This window comes from Triticum dicoccoides, chromosome 2A (assembly GCF_002162155.2).
Source record: "Triticum dicoccoides isolate Atlit2015 ecotype Zavitan chromosome 2A, WEW_v2.0, whole genome shotgun sequence".
NCBI lineage: Eukaryota > Viridiplantae > Streptophyta > Magnoliopsida > Poales > Poaceae > Triticum > Triticum dicoccoides.
Window position 1 is genome coordinate 83,451,320 of NC_041382.1, and position 9,489 is coordinate 83,460,808.

Genomic DNA, 9,489 nt, shown 5'->3' on the forward strand with positions numbered 1-9,489 from the left:
CTTCGCTTGAAGACATTTGATTTTAGGTTGGGCATCACGTCAGCTTTCTGTCTTTATTTACCTCGACCCCACTTAACAGTTCGGTGGTTTCTATGACTCAGGAAAGAATAAAATGAAACTACCAAAAGACTACGTCTTCGCGCTCCGTTGTCTTCAAGTGAAAGTCTTCGCGTACCATTATCTTCAGCACGAATGTCCTCGCGAACCACCATTATCTTCAATGTCTTCATACATTTTTAGGGGTCATCTTTGATGGGTAAACCGAATCAATAGAGACTTATATCTATCTTCTCCCATGAATCTCACAAACACATTAGTCCCACAACCAAGTTTATTGTCAATACTCCAAAACCAACGAGGGGTGGCACTAGATGCCTTACACCAGTACAAGTTGTACTTGAGTGGTTCATGTCTTAAGGTTGTACCGTGCTCCCAAGTCATAGTAGTAAAGCTACAACATTTCAAAATATAACATGGCTAGATTATCACGATATGAATTTAGTAGAACATGAATTTCATTGTCAAGTTTCATTCATACATCGAGAAACGAAGAAACCTTTTGATTGCAAATATTGACATTAGCAATGGTTTCCCTCACACACATATAACAGTTGGCCGGTCTCTAGGAGAAGCTCTCGACCGTCACCCTGGCCAATGATGTGGAGGACACCATTGTTTGGAAGTTCACAAAGGATAGCATGTATACCACTTTCTTCGCCTACAAGGCGCAATTCGAGGGTCTCATTTTCAAACTTAGTCCATTCGGTGTGGAAGGCATGGGCATTATGGAGTTTTTTTTGCTTGCTTGGTACTACAAAATAGGATTTGGACACCTAATTGTTTAGTTCATCATGGGTGGCCCAACTGCAGCCCCTGTCCCCTTTGCAAGCAAGGTCAATAACCAAAGGCCCATCTTCTTTTCCAATGTCACTTCATGCTTCGTATCTGGAATAACATTATCCCTTGTCTTGGCATGCATGACATCACTCCGACTACTTGGCGGAGAAATGTTTCGGTGGGAGATTGACCGAATGGTAACCTCCAGATATGTCGTGGATCTCCTAAGGCGCTTGCCTCCCCGATGTTGGTTATGTCTTGGGAGATTTGGTCAGAGCAGAACACTAGTGATGGGGGGACGCCTATGGGGTAGGCCCACAACTATGTATGGCCCAACTAAAGGACCGTGAAGGTTACAACCCACGAGGCAACCAAACGAGGGGCCTGTCTTCCAGTAGTTTAAGTGACTACAGTCGGACATCGTCCCCTCCAGTCGGGCGAATGTAACAAGTCGGCCATCCGCATGATCAACATCAGCCGGTCTTTCGCAGTCGGTTACGGGAGGTGTCGCCCACTATCTCCATGATGCGTTAAAGACAACCATCACCCAACGCCGAATATCTAGTTAACTATGGTCATTACTACTAGTAAAGCCATGAAATGGTCGGTCGTGCCTGGCCGTTACTGCTATCGTTATTACCAACCCGTTATAACATTCCCCGTGGCGCACTCTATATAAATTGGGAGGAGGGCATCGGGTTGAGGGTCGAACACTCTGTTGCACTCTTACGTGCAAAGGCAGGAACACCAACACAAGAGCATGGTATCACATCCCTCGACAAGGTCCTGAACTTGTATAAACCCTTATGCGTACTCTCATCTACACCTTATGGTGGACACAACGCTCCTCCACACACACCCCTATAGTATTGTCAGGAAAATTACCACGGCAGCTAGGGTCTTCGGCAACATCGTCGTCCCTTCGATGGTCCTTATCTTAAAATTAAGAACAAGATCTCTCTTTGGTCTTTGGCGGTCGCCAAGCATTTGAGTATCATTCATTTCTTTTTTACTTTCTATATTAGATTTGTCTGAAGTCAGACTCTCCAAAATTTGATTTATACAAAAAATTATTAATATTCACAATACGGCATCAATATCATTAGATCCATCATGGAATATATTTTCATATTATGCTTATTAGGTATTACAGATGTTTATAAATTTGGTCAAACCTTGTAAAGTTTGACTTCAGACAAATCTAATATGCGGAGTAAAAAAACAAAGGGAGTATTGTAATGTCGTGAGAGTAGATTTTATTTCCCTACTTTGTGGGTCTTGTTTAAACTCCTTCCTTAATAAATGAAATGGCAAATCTTTTGCGTTGTTTAAAAATAGGACTTTAATATAATTCTTACGCCATATTTTAGGGTTAAAACTCCAACGTTCTTAAATACGTCGGATCCCGACTGAACGCATGGCAATAAATCACTGCAGTATGGCAATTTTTCTATTGATTTATTATGCTATATTGCAATTTTCACTGTAGAACATGGCAAAATCCTTATACACAAACACGGCAATTTTATCTGTTTTCGCATGGCAATTCTCCTCGTCAGAATTTTAACATTTTTGAAAAAAACCCACAAAGAAACAATATCCAATTAAAACTCTTTTGTTAATGATAGGATGATTTTGTACTTTCTTCTCTCTGTTTGAATTGAATCCGGAGTTCACAATTTTCTACTTTATCAATTCATTGAGCATCTTTGATAAATTCTCCAACATTCTGGTTGTACTTATCGTGACTTGGGATACCTGGCCATGGGCAGACCGGCCCGGACCAAAAATCCTAGACCGAGCCTGGAAATTGAGCCCGACGAGCAGATCAGGCGGGCTCGGGCTTACAAAAAACAAGATTTTAGCCGTAGTTAGGTCGGGCCGACCGGGCCGTGTCGGGCTTTTTCAGACACAGGCCGGGCTTGGGACTGGGTTTTCAGCACTGGTCTTTTTTGGCCCGGCCCGAAGCCCGATATATGCCCAGGTATACTTGGGAGCACAGTGTGTGAGTGTAGCCGTCGCTGTGCAACCGCAACATCCGTTGATTACTCTCTAGTGAGCTGAAAGCAGCCCAGCGGCTGGCCGACTGGTCACTGCGGCGCCATGATGCTCGCCCTGGACCATGGTGCTAACGTAGATTCATAGTACTCCCCCACAGCAGCCTACCGTGCATGCACCTGAGCCCACCCCCCACAGCATGATTGCAACCGGCGAACCGGCCCGGCGCCACGCCACCGGGCATCATTGGCTCCGCGGCGCGATCGCCACAGCGGCCGGAGCGCGACGGCACGGGGGAGGACGCGTCCCTGTCGCGGCCCACGCGGGCGAAAGCGACGTCGGCCTGATCGCTTCGCCGAACCGGGACCGGGCCGGTTGCACGCGTGGCCGCGAGCCTCGCGGCCAGCGGCAGCTGCCCGCCCGGGCACCCCATGTGCGCGGGGCAGCTTCCGGCGCGGCGGTGCGGCGCCGTCGGCGGGGAGCACGTAGGCAGGGCGGCACGTACGTACGAAGTGACCCCGGCGCCCGCCCCGGCGTCGGCGGGGGACACGTCGGGCGCGGGCGGCACGACGTGGCCCCAGAGCGAGAGCGAGAGATCTTTGGGTGGCGCGATCGGGCGTGCGCTCCTGCTGGACGCTTTGCTGCTTTTGGTTCTCGTTTAGCACGTACGGTACGCGCTACTACTGGTCAGGCTTTTCTGGGAAGCGCGTCGTTTTGGCGCCTCGTGGACGCGGTCGCGCTTCGAAACGTTGAGCACATGGCCGCAATATGTGAGGCTGAGGAGCGGGTACAGCACAGTATACGTGCTCCCACTTGGCTTGGCTTCACGATTCTCTCCATTTTAAACCGAGGCCATGGTTATTTCTATACTATTTTCCCTAGCCACGTGAATCGCGTGTGCGTGCGTGTGTGTCTGCCTCGCAGTGCGGCGAAAAAGAAAGAAAGCTGGGGTCATCTCTGGCAGCCTGGCTCCTCGTGAACTTCAGGCGCGCTGTGAGCCTGTGACCTGCACTTACCATCAAAAGTTACCATCATAAGTTGGTGCATCAACCAAGTATCACGCGACAAACCACCATTAGAAATGATAAGCGCACTCAGGTGCCCACCACCAGCTTTCTTTTCCCACACACACACACTCAGCAGCGGCTGCTGCTTTGCGAAAGGCGGATGAGGATCGCTCTACCGTGCTGCCGGATCCGGCGATAAGCTAATTAAACCGTCTAGCGCATCATTGTCCCGCCGACGGCGACGGCGGAGCCAATCAATTGGGCATGGATTGACGCATAATGTATCCCGTCTTGTCGTTTGACGGGTTCTTCTCTCCGGCAAAGACGTACGTACGGTGTTGAAATTCGGCGGTGCGGCTCGGCTCGAATTATTGATGACTGGACGGCGGCCAACGTACTACAACAGCGCACATCCCCGTCGATACAGTTCAGCGTGCATCTAGTTTTTTGTGTGGCGCGATTGTGATATGTTTTGCTTAGCCACTGAACTGACATTTACATCGCCGCTTTCCTTTTCGCTTATATTTGTTATGTTTTTATTGACTAGAACAAGAAACCGGTGAAAAAAGAACGAGCAAGATATGCCTGGAATGTTGTGGATGTAATTAGAAAAATGCATTTTGGTTATACCAAGATATCTCATAAAATGTACAAACAATTAGCAAAATTATATGTTGGCATTTTTCCCCGAAGGGTGCCCCTTTGATAGGCCTGCAAAAGCTCTCTACCAAGATATTATGGGTACACAAATAGTAATAAATACAATACACATCTAAACTTAATTGGTATAGTCTTTGCGGTTGTTCCAACTAGATATCATAATTTTGCATCTATTTTTTCTTTATTACATTTAATCGATTTAATTGTCTGTAAATGTTCTTAAGAGGAGATGTTTCAAAACAAACACATAAATATGGCTTCCAGAAACAAATGGTTTACTCCCACATTTTTCTAGCAATCCTGAATGTTAGAGTGCTAACATGAAACAACATGCATTTTAACATTTATATGATCACCGCCGTGTGTTTAAGTTTTTCAATTGTAATGAAAACATTTAAATATTTATTGCATTGGGAAAAATGTGTCATAAAAATAAAAAAGTTTAATATAAACAAGTGATAATCAACATTATCAAGTCATAGTAGTCAGTAGTTGCTATATTTCACAATATCTTCTATACATGAAATATAAGTTTACCATTTTAGACATTATATAATAAAGTATATAAATTATACTTATATATATTGTTTGAAAAGATGACTAAAGTTATGTCTCTTGCATTTCAAAATAATCTACACATGTGTAACTATAAACTAATTGTATTATATATTGAGTCCAGAGCATGATTAATCTGTTATGAACTTATCGCTATGGGAATATCCGTCAGCAGGCCTACGACCTACAACCAGATCGGGCTTAGACCTAACAACAGAGAGATCCGCATCCCGCCTATCACTCACCTCATTGCTAGCACCGAAGACAGGGTGGAGAGATCGCAATCTCCGAAGCTGAAGACATTATACACCTGGGTCTTTAGCCCGGAGACGGACGCCCGTCAAGACAATAGTTTGGACCCAGCCTACGATATAGGATCTGACTTTATGTCGGCCCAACCACACGTAGACGTGCTCCTGAACACTGAGCGATCAGATCCGGACATAGCCCCGGTGCGGCTCGCCGCTGCCAACGCTCCGGACTCACAGCAAACGGCAGTGCCAAAAATTTAACCACCCACCTCCACGCCGAATATTGTCCGGATGCGGGATGACCGGACGTATGGGACCTGATATAAGTAAAGCAGCAGCTCGAAGAGACGGTCCATCATTACTGGGCTAGATTTCTCCTGGTCAAAACAAGATAGCGGACTGTCGTGACGAAGAAATAATTGAAGCCTTTCGGTTCAACTGCCGGGATGTGGGGATCTTAAACGCCCTTGCCCGCCGCCGTGTGCAAAACTTTGTCGAATTATCGGACATGGTACGCAAATACTGCGCCATGGAAAGAACCCGGAGGCTACAACAAATGCACAAGGAATCAGTCCCTCCCAGGAAAGCTCAAGCAAAGCGGGCATATGCAAGACAATCGCCTGAACACGAGCCTACCAAAAAGAAAAATCGACCCCGAACGGTCCTGGATGAATTATTGGATAAACCATAGCCCATACACTCAGCCCTGCTTAACGCAAATCCAACTCACAGGCTTCGAGCTTGTTGGGTGGTGAGGCAGGTGGCCAAAAGTGGCGAAGATATCCTCGGTCTCACACCTCCTTATAGACGATCAACAACTCCACCCCACGGCGACAACATCCTGACAGTTTACGAGACGTTCTCCTCGAACAACCAAAGGAAAAGGGCTCTTCGAGAGCTCGGCCAAGTCTACCAGGTGACGGCCGCATACACACCTACCACCTTTGATTAGAAGGACGAGCCAAGGTCCCACCCCACCCACGCGCCCGCCGCACTAGTCCTTGACCCCATAATCGATGGCTTCAGACTAACTACAGTACTGATGGACGGGGGCAGCGGCCTGCACCTCATTTATGAGGACACGCTCGACAAAATGCAGCTCAACAGATCCCGCATCGAGCACAGTCTTACCACATTCTGAGGAATTATACCCGGCAGGGAGGTGCGTTGTTCCGGATGCATAACTTTGGACGTAGTATTCAGTACCCCCGACAACTACAGATCTGAACCCTTGCTATTTCACATTGTGCCTTTCCACAACGGATACCACGCCCTCTTGGGACATGAGGCATTTGCCAGATTCCAAGCCGTACCGCATTATGGATACATGAAGCTCAAAATGCCAGGACCAAATGGCATGATCTCGCTCGCCAGCGATCTGAACACAGCCCTCCGAGCTGAAAATAAGACCACATCGCTTGCCCTTGCAGCACTATCTGAGGCCCTCGGAGCCGAAGAATTAACAACGCTCCACACTACATTCAATAGGAACGACTTGGTCCTCAGTAAAAGGCCAAAATCCACGTCATTTAAACCAGTTGACGTGATAGTAGAATTTCAAGTACACCCGACAGACCCGAATAAAACGGCGTCCATCAGAGCACAGTTGGATCCCGTAGTTGAGGAAGCGTTGCGCACATTTTTTTGCATGAAAATTGGAACATATTCGCTTGGCACCCTTCGAATATGCCAGGCATCCCACGGAGGCTGGCGGAGCACAGCTTGAACATCATAAAAGGCTTCAAGCCAGTCAACCAGACACTGCGTCGATTCTCTGAACCCAAACGACAGGCCATGGGTGAAGAATTGGCAAAGCTATCGAAGGCCAGATTCATCTGTGAAATTAAGCATCCTGATTGGCTAGCAAATCTAGTCATGGTACCTAAGAAGGACAAGTCCTGACGGCTCTGCGTTGACTTCAAGGACCTAAACAAGGCCTGCCCCAAGGATCCCTTCCCCTTACCTCACATATATCAGATCATCGACACCACTGCCGGACACGACTCACTATGTTTTCTTGATGCATACTTCGGATATCACCAAATAAAGATGAAGGAGTCTGACCAAGCTGCAACCGCGTTCATCACCCCCTATGGGCCATTCTGCTTCAACATGATGCCTTTCGGGCAAAAAATTACGGGAACCACATACCAACGCATGATTGAAACATGCCTGGAAAACCAAATCGGCAAAACGGTCAAGGAATACGTAGACGACGTGGTCATTAAAACCAAAAAAGTCGATCAGCTCGTGGACGATCTTTGCCTGACCTTCAAAAATCTACGAGCTTATGATATATGGCTTAACCCAGACAAATGCATCTTTGGAGTCCCCGCAGGCAAATTGCTCGGATTTATTATCTCCCATAGAGGAATTGAGGCCAATCCGACTAATATCAAGGCCCTGTCCCAACTAGCAATACCAATGGAGCTCCAACACATGCAGAAGCTGGCAGGTTGCATGGCGGCTCTAAGTCGTTTCATCTCCCGCCTTGGCGAAAAGGCACTGCCTCTCTACAGGCTCCTCAAAAAAACAAAAAACTTTGAGTGGACCAACGAAGCAACCATGGCACTGGAGGAAATTAAAACACTCCTGGCAAACAACCCTATCCTGGCCGCACCAGGTATCAGTGAGCCTATGTTGTTGTATATATCAGCCACCAATCAAGTGGTGAGTGCGGTGCTTGTGGTTGAACAGGAATCAGAGTGCCACAAGTTCTAGGTTAAAAAACCCGGTCTATTATGTGTCAGAAGTCCTCACACCGTGCAAATCCCGATACCAGCACTACCAAAAGATAGCATATACAGTCTTTATGGCATCCCGAAAACTATGACACTACTTTCAAGAGTGTTTGGTGACAGTGGTATCCGAGGTACCCCTCAATGATATAATCAATAGAAGGGATGCCACGGGCCGCATTGCCAAATGGGCCATAGTGCTTCTTCCCTTCCAGATTGTATACAAACCACGCCGAGCTATTAAATCTCAGGTGTTGGCCGATTTTCTATCCGAATTGAGCGAAGACGAACTCCCTAGGGAATATAATACATATGCACACTGGATGATGTACTTAGACGGCTCTAAAATGCTAGCCGTACTGGGGGCTGGGGTGATCCTAATATCCCCCACAAGTGACAATATCCAGTACGTTCTACATATTATGTACACGGATTCCAATAATGCGGCTGAATACGAGGCACTGTTGCACGGCCTTAGGATGGCAACATCAATGGGTGTTCGATGACTAGAGGTGTGAGGAGATTCGAACCTCGCCATCTCCTAGGTTAACGGTGAATTTGACGCCAAAGACCCAAAAATGGTGGCATACAGAAACGTCGTCTCAGGATTTCAGCCCGATTCGAGGGTCCAGAATTCCATCATGTCTCCAGCGACAGTAACCAAGCCGCGGATGTCCTTGCCCGCATGGGCGACAAGCACGACCCAGTACCTAAAAAAACCTTTCTAGAAAGGCTCTTCAAGCCATCCGTGGTATGGCAGGGCGGAGATAGTGGCACCACAACCAGTAAGCCCGCCCAGATCATCACCCCAGAAATCGAGCCCGATGACGATATCATCGGGGGATCCGCACTCGAAGAAACAGCCTAGGCCCACGAGATCATGGCCATAATCGCCCCATGGACCGAGCCCTTGATTGCCTACCTCCTGCACCACAAAAAAAGACACATCGGTGACATTTTGGGCCGAATAATTTTTTTTGTCATACATATGACATTTCTATGACAATAATTGTGACAAAACCCGGTATCATCATAGATGTGGTGGGCTCATACTTCTATGACAAAAAATCATGACAGAAAATGGGCTTTTCGTCCTGGGCGGGCCGGAGACGCAGCTGCATGACATTCTTTGGGCCGTCCATGACGGAAAAAACCGTGGTAGAAGCGAGGGGGAGGAAAATTTCGGGGAGTTACTGGTTACGGTGGGAGGTCCGGGGCCGAGCGATGCGCGTTTCTTTTGTACACGTACGTGCGTGTGTGCGAGGCGTTTGCTCTAACTGAACCCGAGCGAGGCATTGGGATCTAACTGAACCCGAGCGATTGCACTGCAGGCTACGCGTTACTGAACCCGAGCGATCGATCGATGGCTGTTAACTGAACCCGATCGAGTGATTCCTTCGCTACTGTTGCTAACTGAAACCGATCGATGCTGCCTCTGGGATG